Here is a 16184-nt window from a genome sequence, read left to right as displayed (position 1 = left end):
ATTTTTGGGCTTTTTGTTGGTGATTTTGCTGTTTTAAAATAGCCCTCGGATGGAGCCCCGCATCAGGGTCCTTGCTCAGCAGGGAGCCTGCTTCTCCCTCTCCCACTCCCCCTGCTTGTGTTCCCTCTCTCGCTGTGTCTCTCTCTGTCAAATAAATAAAATAAAATAAAATAGTCCCCAAACCCAGTGCTGAAGTGCTGTCCAGAGTCTCGAGGCGCCAAGAAGGCTGGGATGTGCCTTAGGGAGAAAATAGGTAAGATTTTTACGTGGGCGTGAGATGCTTGCTTCATGCTCATAGCACTGTTGGCCTGAGTTCAATGCGAGGGAATCAACAACGGATATTATGTAAAGTGTTTTTAAACAGAAACACACATGAAACAAAGTTACATATTAATGGTTCCATGAACATGTTGTAACCAGAAGCTGTCAGCACCTAACCCTGTACGTTCCCCTCCGCCCCCCCCCCCCAGGAGTGGTGGTTCAGTATTCGCTAACTCAGCATTTGCGGCAACTTTATAGAACATCACTTTGCGAATGAAGAGAATCAATTGTACCATAGTTTTATAACGTGTTTCCGCCGGAGGAAACTGGGTAAAAGGCACACAAGCTCTTTCTGCATTATTTCTTAAAACTGCAATGTGCATATAATTATCTCAGGATAAAAAGTTTAATTAAAAAAAAAACAGAAGGGTGTGTCTGGGTGGCTCAGGCTCAGGTTGTGATCCCAGGGGTCCTGGGATCTAGCCTAGCAGTCTGCTCCTGCCTCTCCCTCTGCCTCCCCCATCATGCTCTCTCTTTCAAATAAAAAATGGAATTGTTTAAAATTTTTTTAAAAAAATACAGAAGGCAAAGCTCAGCCCCCTGGTGAGCGAGGAGAAGAGGTACTCTTCATCAGGAAGATATCTGTAAGGTTTTCAGCACTGAGGGAGAAAGTTTTCTGAACAAGTGAGCCTGGTTTCATATGAAATCATGAAGTAGCCTGTAACGCTCAGGAAAAATGATCCAAATGATTCTAATGGCACATTACCAAAAAAAAAAAAAAAAAAAATCAGAGGACAAAATATCAGTATTTTGGTGATAAAAAATAACACGTTGTCCTGTACTACTGAAAACAGCTTTGTTATCACCGACCACACACATACCCATATACCCTGATTTTGGAGACTTATTTTCTCAACAAACACTTCCTGAGTACTTGTCGTGGCCCTGAGCTGTGCTGGGCAGTGCTGGGGACATAGAAGGGACCAAGATACTTCCAGCCCTGCCCTCATGGGGGCTCACGGTCCAGGGGTGGAGACAGACCTATTCCTGAACAGAGATGACCCAGACTGGGGCTGGATAGGGAGAGGGGATCCCAGGAGGCTGGGGGATCCCAGAGTGGGCATGGGACCTGGCCTGGAGGGAGAAATCAGAGAAGGCTTCCTGGAGGAGGGGAATCAGAGCTAAAAAGGATGAATAACCACAAGTCCAAAGGAAGAGGGGGTAAGGCAAGGGCTCCAGGAGAGAAATGCAAATGTGCAAAGGTCAGGAAAAAAAGGGCAAGTGACGTCACCCTAGGGAAAATACAGTATTTCTGTGGCTAGAGTATTATGGGAACAATAATAGCAAAGACTTAAAAAAGCATCTGTGTCCCAGGCCTTCTAAGCACTTTGCTAGCCCATTCACTCCTCACCGTCACCCTATGACGCAACCTTCCAGTCCCATCAGGCCGTGGGGAGGCCCTGATTTATAGGAGACACGGGGAAGGGCAAATGACTCTGCTAAGGTCACACCACTGCAAGCCGTGGATCTGTTAGGTAGAAGGAGCTAGAGGGGACCTGTGGAAGGAATGCCCGGAGGCAGAGTCCCACGTCCTTGAAGGGGAATGACAGAGACAGGAGCTGGAGGCCCCGGCCCGTGATAAAGAGGTTACACTTTATAAGCCTGGGGCTTAACATCTTGAGCTTGTGCCTTCCAGGACCTTGCGGCCGACAGATCGGGAGCCACAGGTGCAGGACGAGCGCTCTCCGCGGCCACTGTTGCCCCAGGGTAACCCCTAGACTCATTATAATACATTGACCTTGCAGTGCGGCCCCGCCCCTTGGAGCAAGGCTGTGGGTACTGTTCAAGGACACTCCTCGGGTTGTCTAAATCTCCCCCTCCCAACCTGTGGGAGGAGTTTCCGAAAGGATCGGGCGCAGCCTCCGTCGGGGACCACCCAGCTGTTAAGTCCCGGCTCCTCCCAGCCCGGAGAGACCCGGTAAGATCCAGTCCCAAAGCGACCCAGGGGCCCGTTCCACCTAGCCGCACCTGCCGGCCCTCCCAGCTTGCGGGTGTACTTTCGCTTTAATAAACCGCTTTGTGCGTGCTCCTTTCCTTCTGGCTGAGCGCAGATCTCCGTGGTAAATCTAGGGAATGCAAGGACCGAGACCGCCACTCGCACAGCGCAGACTTACCGGTCACAGAAGGAATCACACCCTGGCGGTGTGACTCTACGTGTGGCCTTTCCGATGTACTTGAGAAAGCACAAAGGATGTGGGAACAGGCAGGGCCGGAAAGGTCAATGGGGGGGATAGGGAGTCATAGGCATGAGCTTTGTCCCAAGATACTGGGGAGCTATAGAAAGTTTGTTTCTCTAAATAAACTTTTATGCAGGTACGTATTTGTTATCTGCTGCTGCATCACAAATTACCCCCAAATCTAGCAATTTAAAACAACAACAACAAATTTTTATTTTTTATTTATTTATTTATTTATTTTTTTTTTTGCCGAACCTGGAGCCCAATGTGGGGCTCGAACTCACAACCCTGAGACCAAGACCTGAGCTGATGCCAAGAGTCCGACGCTTAACGGACTCGATGTACCCGGGTGCCCGGGAACCAATAAACGGTGATCTCACGGTAAGAAATCCAGGAGCGACCTAGCCGGGAAGTTGCGTCTTAGGGTCGGTCTTGAGGCGGTAGTCGGGCTGGGTCTGGAGTGTCTGCTTCCGAGTTCCCCCAGGTGATTAAGGGTAGGAGGCCTCGGTTCCTTCGTGGCTGTTGGCTGGGCCTCTGGCCTTCTCCTGAGGTTCTCATGACCTGTGTCCACTTAAACAAGGAGGCCATTAGACTGGAGGGGCTCTAATACCTTCACAGCTTAGGTGAGCCAACCCAGCCCTAAGCCTCAAGTTATAGACCGGGAACCCTAAGGACAACCAGTCAGAGCCAGCTTCTCCAAATAAGGCCAACGCCCAGCTGCAGTCAACAGGATGATTTCCTTGCATTGCTGCTGGGTCTTCTCTACAAAAGTCCTTCCCTGGCTCCTGTCCCTGGAGCGGGTGCCTAACACCTTCTGGCTGGGTACTCCCCAGTGCCGTTGGTTTTTGCTCAGATAAAACTTTAAACTGTTTAAGATGCTTTCGTTTGTCTTTTAACACATGGCAGCTGGATTCATCCAGAGCCCCTGATGAGGGAGAGGGCAAGAACTCGAGGTGGAAAGCGAAATCTTCTCACAACCCAATCTCAGAAGGGATGTTCCTTTAGTTCTGGTATATTCTGCTCCTTGCAGGGGACTTCCTGAGTCCAGCCCACACTCAGAACTGCCCCTCTGCTTTTCATAAGGAGCCCCTCTTGATCACCCCTGAGTTTGTGCTAATGGGGTGACTTAGTGTGGGGTCCCTATACAGCCTTGGGATAGAGCTGGTCACCAGAGTGACTCCCCCCCATCTCCAGGGAGTGTGTCTGTGAGCATGAGTGTGAGTGTGTGTTGGGGGAAAACTGCTGGAGACGAAAGCGCTTTAAGAACCATTATTTTCTTTCCCCAGTTTACTTTCCCATTTTATTTCTCTTGTTTGAAAGATTTTATTTTTAAGGAATCTCTACACCTCACGTGGGGCTCAAACTCACGACCCCCAGATCAAGAGTTGCACTCTCCAAGGACTGAGCCAGCCAGGCGCCCCATTTCCCATTTTAACTTAAAGGAATTTTACATCAGCTAGTTTTCCCTTTTTGTTTTTTATTATTATTATTTTTTAAGTAGGCTCCATGCCCAGTATGAGGCTTGAACTCATGACTCTGAGATGAAGAGTCGCGTGCTCTGGCTGACTGAGCCGGCCAGGCCCTCCAGTTTTCTCTTTTTATTTTTAAAAAAAATTTTTAAAGATTTTATTTATTTATTTGACAGAGAGAGGGATTACAAGTAAGCAGACAGAGGGAGAGGGAGAAGCAGGCTCCCTGCTGAGCAAGGAGCCCGGATGCAGGGCTTAATCCCAGGACCCCAAGACCATGACCTGAGCCGAAGGCAGAGGCATAACCCACTAAGCCACCCAGGCGCCCCTATTTTTTAATTTTTTTAAAGATTTTATTTATTTATTTGACAGAGAGAGACACAGTGAAAGAGGGGACAAAAGCAGGGGGAGTGGGAGGAGGAGAAGCAGTATTTCTGCAGAGCAGGGAGCCTGATGCAGGGGTTATCCCAGGACCCTGGGATGCGGACCTGAGCCGAAGGCAGACGCTTAACGACTGAGCCACCCAGGTACCCCATCCAGTTTTCCCTTTTTAATCACAATTAACGTACTTGAATTTTTTTTTAAAGATTCTTTAAGATTTTTGTTTATTTATCTGACAGAGATCACAAGTAGGCAGAGAGGCAGGCAGAGAGAGAGGAAGAGGGGCTCTATCCCAGGACCCTGGGATCATGATCTGAGCAGAGGCTTAACCCACTGAGCCACCCAGGTGCCCCAACGTACTTGGAAATTTTATACTGAGGATTTTGAAAAAGAAAGCCGACAGTAATCTCATGACTAAAATTATGAATTCATTTTCATTATCTAGGAGAGATGGGTAATTTCAATATTAGTAGAGCACTGTATGGAGTTTAAAATAGTAACAAAGTTGGAGCGCCTGGCTGGCTCAGTCAGAGCGCCTGACTCTTGATCTCGGTCCCTAGATCGAGCCCCACCTTGGATGGAGGGATTATTTAAAAAATAAAAACTCTAAAAAAAAAAGTAATGACATTTTCCTGTGGTTTTGGTTATTTTTAGCTTAAAGTTTAATTGTTCCTTTTCTATGGATCCGTAGGCGTATCTTCTGAAAGATTTCTATTTCGTTTGCAACATGGCCTGAGGCTGCTCTTAAAGGTTAACTTAACGTTTTTGGAGGCTTCTCTTTCCCAAGGGGCAAGGCGGTTTTGCCAAGCACTTTATTTCCCAGTGATGACGTGCGGCTCGATCCAGGGACCCTGGGATCATGACCTGAGCTGAAGGCAGACGCTTAATGCACTGAGCCACTCAGGCACCCCTCTATTAAAACAAAATTCTTAAATGACAAGCTTTGATAGGCTTCAGGGTTGGTAAACCCATCTACCTTTTGGGAGGGTGCCTCATCCCAGTTCCACAGGGGCAGAAGCGTCTGTGCTCAGGATCCTTCCAGAACTTTCCCTATGTACCTCTTCATCTTGGAGTTCATCTGGATCCTTTACAAGTTTTTGTTTTTTTTTTTAAATATCTTTGTACCCAGTGTGGGGCTTGAACCCACAACCCTGAGATTAAGAGTCACATGCTCCATGTTGGGTGGAGAGATTACTTAAATAAATAAAACTCAAAAATAAGTAACTGGGGGCACCTGGGTGGTTCAGTTGGTTAAGCGTCTGCCTTCTGCTCAAGTCATGATCCCAGGGCCCTGGGATCGAGTCCCGCATCGGGCTCCCTGCTCAGCGGGGAGCCTGCTTCCCCCCTCTGCCTGCTGCTCCCCCTGCTTGTGCTTTCTCTCTCTCTCTGACAAATAAATACATAAGTAAAATATTTAAAAAAATTAAAATAACTAAATCAGTTTGGTTTAAAAAAAGAATACATACGAGTATTGTATTGATAAGAACTGACAGGAATATAATATATAGGAAAACTATATTATAGTAATACACATGAGAATATAGAATATTCTATGTCAGATATATGAGTATTTTATGTGAAAACTGTGTATAGAAAATATGGGAAGACGGGAGTTCTAGAAATATACACAGAGGAATACTGCATACATGAAGTAGGAATATATATTTGAATACGGATATATGTACATACAGTGTAGCAGTTAAGAGCACAACATGGCTTCTGGAGCCGCATGGCCTAGGTTCCAATCCCAGCTCTGCCCCTTAATATCCTGTGGCTTTGGGCAGGTGCCTGAACTACTCTGTGACTCAGTTTTCCCATCTGTAAAATGGGGATAATTACAGTCCCACATCACTGAGTTGTTATGGGGATGACACGCTTCCAAGAGGGCCTGGCATGTAGCTTATTAAACCAATACGGCAACACCTGACTGGTTCCTTGGGAGGAATGGGTGACTCTTGATTTCGGGGTTGCAGGTTTGAGCCCCACATTGGGTGTGGAGATTACTAAAAATGAAATCTTTTTTTTTTTTTTAAAGATTTTATTTATTTATTTGACAGAGATCACAATTAAGCAGAGAGGCAGGCAGAGAGAGAGGAAGGGAAGCAGGCTTCCCGCCGAGCAGAGAGCCTGATGCGGGGCTCAATTCCAGGACCCTGAGATCATGACCTGAGCCAAAGGCAGAGGCTTAACCCACTGAGCCACCCAGGCGCCCCTAAAAATAAAATCTTAAAAAATAAATAAACCAATACACAGCAGGCTGTTTTTCCTTGGGGCTCACTCTACTCACAGCCCAGCATCTTCCTTCTTTACTTTATGTGGTGGGAAATCCCTCTAAGACAGTGGTTTCACTCTGGCTAGCCCTTGGCTTTCCTTAGGGGAAATTTGACAAATTTTACAAAATCCTGATCCCTTGGTTCGGGGATCTCTGGTTTGGCTGCTCTGGGGTGTGGCCTGAAGTTCGGAATTTTTTTTTTTTTTTTTAAAGATTTTACTTATTTATCTGACAGAGATCACAAGTAGGCAGAGAGGCAGGCAGAGAGAGGGAGGGGGAAGCAGGTTTCCTGCTAAGCAGAGAGCCCAATGCGGGGCTCGATCCCCAGACGCTGGGATCATGACCTGAGCGGAAGGCAGAGGCTTTAACCCACTGAGCCACCCAGGCGCCCCCTGAAGGTCGGAATTTTTAAACACTCCCTGGAGATACTCCTTCGGAGCTGAAGTCCAGGAGCCCTGGAGGAAGTCCTCCAGAATGGATCCTGGCTTGCCGTGTGGGATGGCTGCCTGAAGCATTTATAAAGTGGGGGCGCCTGGGTGGCTCAATCATTTAAACCTCTGACACTTGGTTTCAGCTCAGGTCGGGATCTTTGGGTCATGGTCTCCGGGTCGTGAGATCGAGCCCCCCAGTGGGCTCCGTGCTCAGCTCGGAGTCTGCTAGAGGTTCTGTCTCCCCCTCCCTTCCTTCTGCCCCCACCCCTGCCCTTGGGGGCACACGCATGCGCACTCTCTCTCTCTCTCTCACTCAAATAATACATAAATAAAATCTTAAAAAAGAAAAGAGTTCACAAAGTAGGTGAGTCACTATTTTTTCAACCTAAGGATAGTTTTTCATCTCTGATTCCCAGCTTCTTGCTACTCCAGTCCTGCAGTGAGAACCTACCCATCCGGGCCTTTAGCTCACCCTGGAGACTCCGTTTCCAGGGGATGCATTCCCGGCGGTAGGGTTGCTGAGTCAAGGGCAAAGATGCATTTCTTTCAATGGACATAGATTATAGATTGTGATAAATGCTGCCAGATTCCCTTTCAAAAAGGCTGTCACAATTCTCATTGCCATCAGTGATAGAGGAACGTGCCCTTTCCCATAGACCACACCCAGCAGCATGTGCACAGCCCTCTGAAATTCGTACCATTTAGGGGGTGTAAAAGAAGGAGACTTTTCATATCTTTTCATATATGTTACTAGCCTATTCGTTTTACTGCTCTGCAAATTATCTATTCAAACCCTTTGCCCATGTTTCTTCTGGAGTGTTTGTCTTATTGGTTTGCAAATACTTACTACTTACGTTAAACCTTTATACGTTGTCGGCATTGCGAGTAATCGCTCCCCATTTGTCATCTGCCTATAGGCCTTGTTTATGTTTTGTTGTTTCCTTCCACACAAATGTTTTTTGCTTTTAATGTCAAATACGTCTTTCTTTTCTGTTAATGTCTGAGATTCCCATCTGAAAATGTACTCCTCCTGCTCCCCTTCCCCCTAAATAGTTGGAACCTGTATTTTCTTGTATGGTTTTACTGTTGCATTTTTTAAAAAGATTTTATTTATTTATTTGTTTGTTTGTTTGTTTGTTTGTCAGAGAGAGAGAGCACAAGCAGGAGGGAGAAGCAGGCTTCCCACCGAGGAAGTAGCCCCATACGTGACTTGATCCCAGGACACTGGGATCGTGACCTGAGAGGAAGGCACATGCCCAACCGACAGAGCCAGCCAGGCATCCCAACTGTTGCAATTTTTACATTTACATCTTCGATTTTTCTGGAACCAAACTTTTTTTTTTTTTTAAGATTTTTAAATTTATTTGACAGACAGAGATCACAAGCAAGCAGAGAGGCAGGCAGAGAGAGAGGAAGGGAAGCAGGCTCCCTGCTGACAGAGAGCCCTATGTGGGGCTGGATCTCAGGACCCTGGGATCATGACCTGAGCCGAAGGCAGATGCTTAACCCACTGAGCCACCCAGGTGCCCCTGGATCCAATCTTTTAATGTCATGTGCAACAGGGGTGTCTGGACAGCTCAGGTGGTGAGTGTCCGACTCTTGATTTCGACTCAGGTTGGGATCTCAGGGTTGTGAGATCAAGCCCCGAGTCAGGCTCTGCACCCAGTGCATAGTCTGCCTGTCTCTCTTCGTCTTCTTCTCCTACCCCTGCCTCACACTCTCTTTCACTCTCAAATAAATATGTAAAATCTTTTTTTAAAAATGCCGTGTACGGGGTGCCTGGGTGGCTCAGGGGTTTAGGCCTCTGCCTTCGGCTCAGGTCATGATCTCGGGGTCCTGGGATCGAGCCCCGCATCGGGCTCTCTGCTCTGCGGGAGCCTGCTTCCCCCTCTCTCTGTCTGCCTCTCTGCCTAGCTCTGATTTCTGTCAAATAAATAAAATCTTTAAAAATAAATAAATAAAAATAAAAATAAAAATGCCGTGTGCAACAGAGGCACAATTGCCTTCACCTGTGTGTCAAAACCACTTGTTAAACTCTTGTTATCTCACTGCACGGAGTTACCACCTTTGCCATTGATTAAATTCCCATGCAGCTGGGCTTCACTCGTGGCCACTCGATTCTCTTTCCCCATCTTGTCCATTCCTTTGCTGGAACCCCACTGCGTTGATTATTATAGCTTTGTAGCTGGCTTTCCTATCTGGTAAATCCAGTCAGCCCTCATTTCTCTCTTTAGTAATGACCATTCTCAGACACCTCTCCGTCTCCAGGAACTCCAGAATCCTCTGGTCCAATTCCAACATGAAATCCCACTAGAAATAGATCGAACCATCATGAATGAACTTGGCTAAGCAGTTTTATCTTTTTGAGCCTTGGTTTGGCCATCTGGGTCTATGGGGCACCTGGGGGGCTCCGTGGGCTAAGCTTCTGCCTTCGACTTAGGTTATGATCCTGGGGTCCTGGGATCGAGTCCCACATCGGGCTCTCTGCTCAGCAGGGAGGCTCCTTCCTTTCCTCTCTCTCTGCCTGCCTCTCTGCTTGCTTGTGATCTCTGTCTGTCAAATAAATAAATAAAATCTTAAAAAAAAAAAAAGGAAATGTCAAATCCAACTTTAGATGTGCTGTAGGTACCAAATACACATTGGACTATGACGATATGATATGAAAAAAAAGCAGAAGGCCAAATATCACCATAATTTCTATGTTGAATACATGTTGAATGATAACATTTTGGCTTAATGGGCGTCTTAGTTCCTTACTGCTGCTGTAACAAATCCCGCCCAGCTCGGTGGTTCAACAGAAGACAAATTTGTTATCTTACAATTCCAGAGGTCTGAAATGAGTCTTATAGGGCTAGAATCCTATAAATCCTTATAGGGCTAAAATCAAGCCGCGTTCCTTCTGAACGCTCTTGGGTTAAATCCGTTCCCTTGCTTTTTCCAGCTTCTAGAAGCTTCCCACATTCCTTGGTTCTCGACCCCGTTTGCCTCACTCCAACCTCTGCTGATGTCATCAGATCTCCCCCTCTCTCTGTTTCTCCTGCCTTCCCTTTTCCCTTATTAGGACCCGTGATTACAGTAGACCCCCTCCCCACCCCCAGGATGATCCAGGATAATCTTCCCATGTCGAGCTTACTGTAGCCGCATCTGTAGACTCCCTTGGTGTGTAAGTTAACACATTCACGGGTCCAGAGAACTAGGATGTGGGCATCTTTGGGAGCCATTATTCTGCCTACCTGGATTACTTTAGTAATATTATGAACATTCATTTTGCCTATTTTTTTTAATGTGGCTACTAGAAAAGTAATGACCTATGGGGCTCCCACTCTGTTTCTGTTGGACAGCACCGTTCTCTGTGTTCTGCTGGTCTCTTCGTTATCTGCTCCCTCCTACGACGAGAATGCCTGCCCCGAGAAGACTGGGATTCCATTTCATTTACCACTATGCCCCCGGTGCTAGCACAGTTCCTGGCACAGAGTGGGCCCTCCATAAATATTTGTTGAGGGAGCAAATATTATGAAAGTTTTTCCTGATGACCACAGACACCCCTACATCCACTGCACACCCCCACCCCCATGGCTTCCTCCTCCTCTCCCCAGATCAGGGATCCAACGCTTAATGACTGAGCCCTCCCAGGCGCCCCTTGGACGTTTCAAAATGCAGAGATGGCTGTTCCCGTGGGCTGGCTCCTCAGTGCCTTGACCTCTCCTCCTCCAAAGACCTTGCCTCCCGCCCGCCCTTCGTCCCTCCCTCTGTCCTGTGGCCAGAGCAGACACCTGTCACTCCTGACAACCACACGCTTCCTCCACCGTCTCAACTTCTAGCAGCCCACACCAGCACTTTTCCCTTTCACTCCACCTGGTGTCCCAGCTCCTTCAGTTCCACCAGGACCTCCATTCCATTAATCCAACTGCGTGATGCCGACTCAGGCCCCTCATGACCACTCAGCCGTCACCCAGCTGAGAGCCTGTGTCCCCCACCCTCAACTCCCTTGCTCCCTCTCATTCATTGGTCTCCTAGGAAGACACCCAGCTGTTTGCCTCATCTGGGCTGCAGCCGCTCTGCTGAGTGGCTGGAGAAAAATCTGGAACCACGACGCCAGGTCTCATGTTAACTTCAGCACCTTGGACCTCAAGGTGGCACTAACGTTGTCTGGAAATTGGCTGTCTGAGCCCTAGCCCCTTTGCTCTTCCAAAACCTAAATTTTTATTATTTTTTTATTTTTTAAGATCTTATTTATTTATTTATTTTTAAATAGTTTATTTATTTATTTGACAGACAGATCACAAGTAGGCAGAGAGGCAGGCAGAGAGAGAAGGGAGGAAGCAGGCTCCCCGCTGAGCAGAGAGCCCAATGTGGAGCTCGATCCCAGGACCCTGGGATCATGACCTGAGCCGAAGGCAGAGGCCTTAACCCACTGAGCCACCCAGGCACCTGGAGCATGCAACTCTTGATCTCCAGGTCGTGAGTTCAAGCCCCATGTTGGGGGTAGAACTTACCAAAAAAAAAAAAAAAAGCATAACAAAATTTATCATTTTAACCATTGAAAAGTGTTAAACTCAGAGTCTTTAAGCACGTTCAGCATGTTATGCAACTATCCCCACTATCTTTTGGTCTTTATTTGTCTGTTCTGGATAGCTCATAGACATGGGACCCTACAATATTTATCCTCTGTGTCTCACTTCTTTCACTTAGCATAATGTTTTCCAGGTTCCTCCATGTCGTAGTGTGTGTCAGAATTTCATTTCATTTTTTTTCCCCCATTGAGGTATTTTATTTGTATGTAAATATTCCATCTCTAGGAAAAAGCTGCCAGATCTTCCTTCCTGCGTGTTTTTGTTCTACTTCCTTTGGGTCCGCGATGCCAGCTGCGGTTGTCAGCGCCATGAAACCAAACTAATGAGACGGGTCTGTAAGTTTCACAGCAATTTCCGGAGCTCCGTGATCACCAGTGATTTCCGTGTAATCAAGCTTCATCATCGCAATTAGAAACTGGAAAATGACTCTGGAGCATGGCCTAATAAGAGCTTGGCAGGTGCCTCTCTTGAGGGCACTGTTCATGCTCTTGGGCGCTGAGGGCGTCGCCTGGGACATTCACACCAGCTTTATGGAGACATGGAAGGATGGATCCTGAAGAATGTTCCTTTGTGTGGATATACCACAATTGGCTTATCCGTTCATTCGTGGATGGACTCGAGCTGTTTCCTAGACAGCTCAAACTCCTACATCTCCTCCCTTCTTGCCCACTGTCAGCGGGGACTTTGCTTCCTACGTCACTGAGAGAAGAGAACCCACCAGAAGAAAACTTCCACAGACTCCTACTACCCATCTACCTCTTTCCTCCTGTTTCTTGGTATACCAGTTATCCGCCACTGCTGCGTAACCAACAACCCCCAAGCTTAGCACTGTTCAACACCCCTGTATTACATCCATGGATTCCGTAGGGCAGGCCTTTGAACAAGACACAGCAAGGACAGCTTGTCTCTGCTCCCTGATGTCTGGGGCCACCACTGGCGAGAGTTGCAGAATGGGGGGGTGTGTGTGGGGGCGACTCCAGGCTACAAGCTGGAATCCGCTGGAGGAGTCGTTACTCCCGTTTAGCAACTGGTGGTGGCAGTTGCTGGCTGGGACATCAGCCGGAGTATCTTCATGGGACCTCTCTGGGTGGGCTACTTGGCCTGCTTCAGACCATGGTGGCTGGGTTCCAAGAGCGAGTGTCCTAAAAGCAGGTGGGAAGTGCCTGGCACTTGACCATGAGCCTTGGCAGCCTCCCCTCCTCCATACTTCATGGGGTCACAACAGCCGCAAGGTTTTGCCCAGGTTCAAGGGGGAGGGAACACACCCTCGCACAGAACACGCGCAGGGGGAGGGACATCATGGTCACACTGTGAGAGCATGTAGGATGGGAGAGATTGTTGTGGCTGCCTTTGGAAAACACACCTTTCTTGCTGGTGACAGGCTACACTCTTAAGCCTGGGGACCTTTCTGGTCTTGCCTCGGGAGGGACGACGTGCCAGCCATTCTCGTCTCTCTCCTCTGTTTCTCCTCTGAAACCTAGGACTCTGGGTCATCTCCACCAGCACACAAGACAGCTGTTTGATCTTCTTTGACCTTTCTATAAAACATACCGAGTCTCCCCAGCCCCCTCCATCACTCACCCTTATAGCCTTAGTCCTTACGACCGTGCCGGGCACATACTAGGTGCCTATGAATATTTTTTTTAAACAGATATCTCAAGTGAGGGGTGCCTGGGTGGCTCAGTGGGTTAAAGCCTCTGCCTTCGGCTCAGGTCACGATCCCAGGGTCCTGGGATCGAGCCCCACATCGGGCTCTCTGCTTGGCAGGGAGCCTGCTTCCCTTCCTCTCTCTCTGCCTGCCTCTCCGCCTACTTGTGATCTCTGTCTGTCAAATAAATAAATAAAATATTTAAAAAACAAAGAAACAATTATCTCAAGTGAAACTGGTAATAAGAGCTGCCTTCAGGAGGAGGAACTGGGTGGACAGCAGAAACACATTGTTTAAAAATGGGAGCTGCCCACACCCAACGTGACAGGTACTTTCTTCCACCCTTTGAAAATTGTAAAATAGAGGGGCGTCTGGGTGGCTCAGTTGGTTAAGAGTCTGACACTTGATTGCATCTCAGGTTATGATCTCAGGGTCATGAGATCGAGTCCCCCACTGGGCTTTGCTCTCAGCTTGAGATTCTCTCTCTCCCTCTGCCTCTCCCCCACTCTCAAATAAATAAATCTGTAAAAACAAAACTGCAAAATAGAAATACTTACTTTTCCCTTTTGAGTCTTCTGATTCATGCATTCTGACTACATCTTACCCACTTAAATTAATACATTGTATTATTATTATTTTTTAAAGATTTTATTTATTTGACAGACAGAGATCACAAGTAGGCAGAGAGGCAGGCAGAGAGAGAGGAAGGGAAGCAGGCTCCCCGCCAAGCAGAGAGCCCGATGCGGGGCTCGATCCCAGGACCCTGAGATCATGACCCAAGCCGAAGGCAGAGGCTTTAACCCACTGAGACACCCAGGTGCCCCAATACATTTTATTATTTTTTAAAGATTAGCCCAGGGGCACCTGGGTGGCTCAGTCATTAAGCGTCTGTCTTTAGCCCAGGTCATGATCCCAGGGTCCTGGGATCGAGCCCCATGTTGGGCTCCACGCTCTGCAGGAAGCCTGCTTCTCCCTCTCCCACTCCCCCTGCTTGTGTTCCCTCTCTCGCTGTCTATCTGTCAAATAAATAAAAAAATAAAATAAAAAAAGATTAGCCCAGCATCTGGCACAAAATGAATGAGCCACTGAAAGTCATGTGTTGTCATGACGATGGGGGGCTCGCCCTGCCCATCCCCCCTCCCTTCTCCTCCCTTCTCCACCCACGCCTGGGAACCTCCATCTCCTCTGAGCCTCCCCACACTGGCCCGGCCCAAGCCCAGCCCTGGAAGTGTTTGATCTGACCACTTCAGAGCCTTCACCTCTGGGCCTGCAGCCCAGGAGAGGGACTGGAGCTGGGAATCCTCCCCAGAGGAGCTTTTGAGGATGGGATGAAAGAAAGTAGCCAGATGGGGAGCTCAGGAATGCAGGGCAGAGTCAGGAAGGGGCGAGGCCGAGGGGAGTCAGGGAGGCAGAGAAGGAGAGCCTTCTAAGGCATTTACCAAGTACCTGCTGTGTACCCAGCCATGTGCTGGGCAGTGTTAGGGACACAGTGGTGACCGGCCCTGCCCTCACAGGGCATTGCGGGAGTTGGGCCAGTGACTAGAGAGTGACAACCCTAGAGTGAACAGGCTTGGGGTGGGGGGCACTTGATGCAGTCAAAGAGGGCTTCCTGGAGGAGGGGGTACCAGGCTCCTTACAGTCTACAACACACAGACACTTATCTTTTCGGCAGCATCTGATGACACGTTCCCTCATTCCCTTAAATCCTGCTGTGCTGGCCTTGTTTCTCTGATTCTCGAGCTCTTGGAGCTCATTTCCAAGCCTCTGAGCCGTCGTACTTGCTGTTCCTTCTGCCTGCTTTTCTCTTCTCCCTTCCTCACTTGGAGGGCTCCCTCTCAGTCAGGCTGCGGTTATTCTTGCAGTATTGAACTTTTTTAAAAAAAGTCCCGTTTGTACTTTCTGTTGTCTCCTTTATTTTCTGCCTGGTCACTTAGGATGCCGCCTGTCCTCAGTTCCGGCTCCCAAATCCCTGGCAGCCACCCCCTCTCCGTCCCCCAAAGTTGATGGATGTCAAATCTTTGTCATGTGAAGGAAGAAAGCGCATGTCTCCCGAATAAATGTCAGTCTGGTGAAGAGGTGGGGGAAGGGAGCTCCAGGCAGAGGGAACAGCCTGAGCAGAGAGGAAGCTGGTGTTTCAGAGGCCCCGGGGGAAGGTTGTTTGTGGCTGGAAGAAAGAGCAGAGGACTGAGGAGGGAGGGAAGTGAGAGAGGGAGGGATGCAGGGGAGCAGGGAGGGAGGTGAGTCTGCTCCTACCCCTCTAGATGGGGTAGGAAGGGTCCAGAGCTTTGGTTCACTGCACAGCCGGAGGTGGCCAGACCATATCAGGACCCTTTTGTGTAGGGCCGGAGGTGGCCAAAGGTGCCTCTTTGGGAGACCCCGTGGGTGGCTGGGTGAGACCAGGCCAGAGGGCCGGGTCTGAGGGACAGGCCTCGCCTCCCCGAGCCTCTAAGGGCTTCATGCAGAACATTCCATGGCGGGACCTTCTGGAACCGGCTACGACGGCTTGGCAGCCCCGGCCAGTCCTTGCTCTCGGGTCACTGCCTCGGCCTCCTCCAGCCCTGCTCCCCACAGCAGCCCTGGGCAGTCCTTTTTATAGAACACTTGAAAAAATGTTAATAGGTAATTAAGGGCACATGGCAGAGATTTCTAAAAGTACAGGAGGGGACTCAGTGAAAGCCTCCCCTTCTCCGGTCCCCCCGGGGCCCCTCCAGTTTCTTGGGTTTTCTCCAGAGATAGTCTATCACGTGTAAGCGCAGATGGTAAAGTGCCTTTCAGGTTTGCACCTCTTTTTCTTTCTTTCTTTCTTTCTTTTTTTTTTTTTTCCAATTTAAGAGTACAGTTAGGGACGCCTGGTCAGCTCAGCCCGTGGAGTGTGCAACTCTTGATCTCAGGTTTGTGAGTTCAAGCCCCA

General features: G+C 48.5%; 1 long non-coding RNA gene across 1 annotated transcript; it reads left to right on the top strand.

The window, feature by feature from the left end:
* The first annotated feature begins 2231 nt into the window (after window positions 1-2231).
* On the top strand, window positions 2232-13455 carry LOC308358767. The gene is made up of 3 exons (XR_013968337.1): window positions 2232-2381; window positions 2760-2879; window positions 11851-13455. It is a non-coding gene; the product is annotated as an uncharacterized lncRNA (long non-coding RNA).
* The last annotated feature ends 2729 nt before the right edge of the window (window positions 13456-16184 follow it).

Source organism: Martes martes (assembly GCF_963455335.1).
Source record: "Martes martes genome assembly, chromosome: 17".
Classification (NCBI taxonomy): Eukaryota; Metazoa; Chordata; class Mammalia; order Carnivora; family Mustelidae; genus Martes; species Martes martes.
This window is presented reverse-complemented; position numbering and strand designations above follow the sequence as displayed.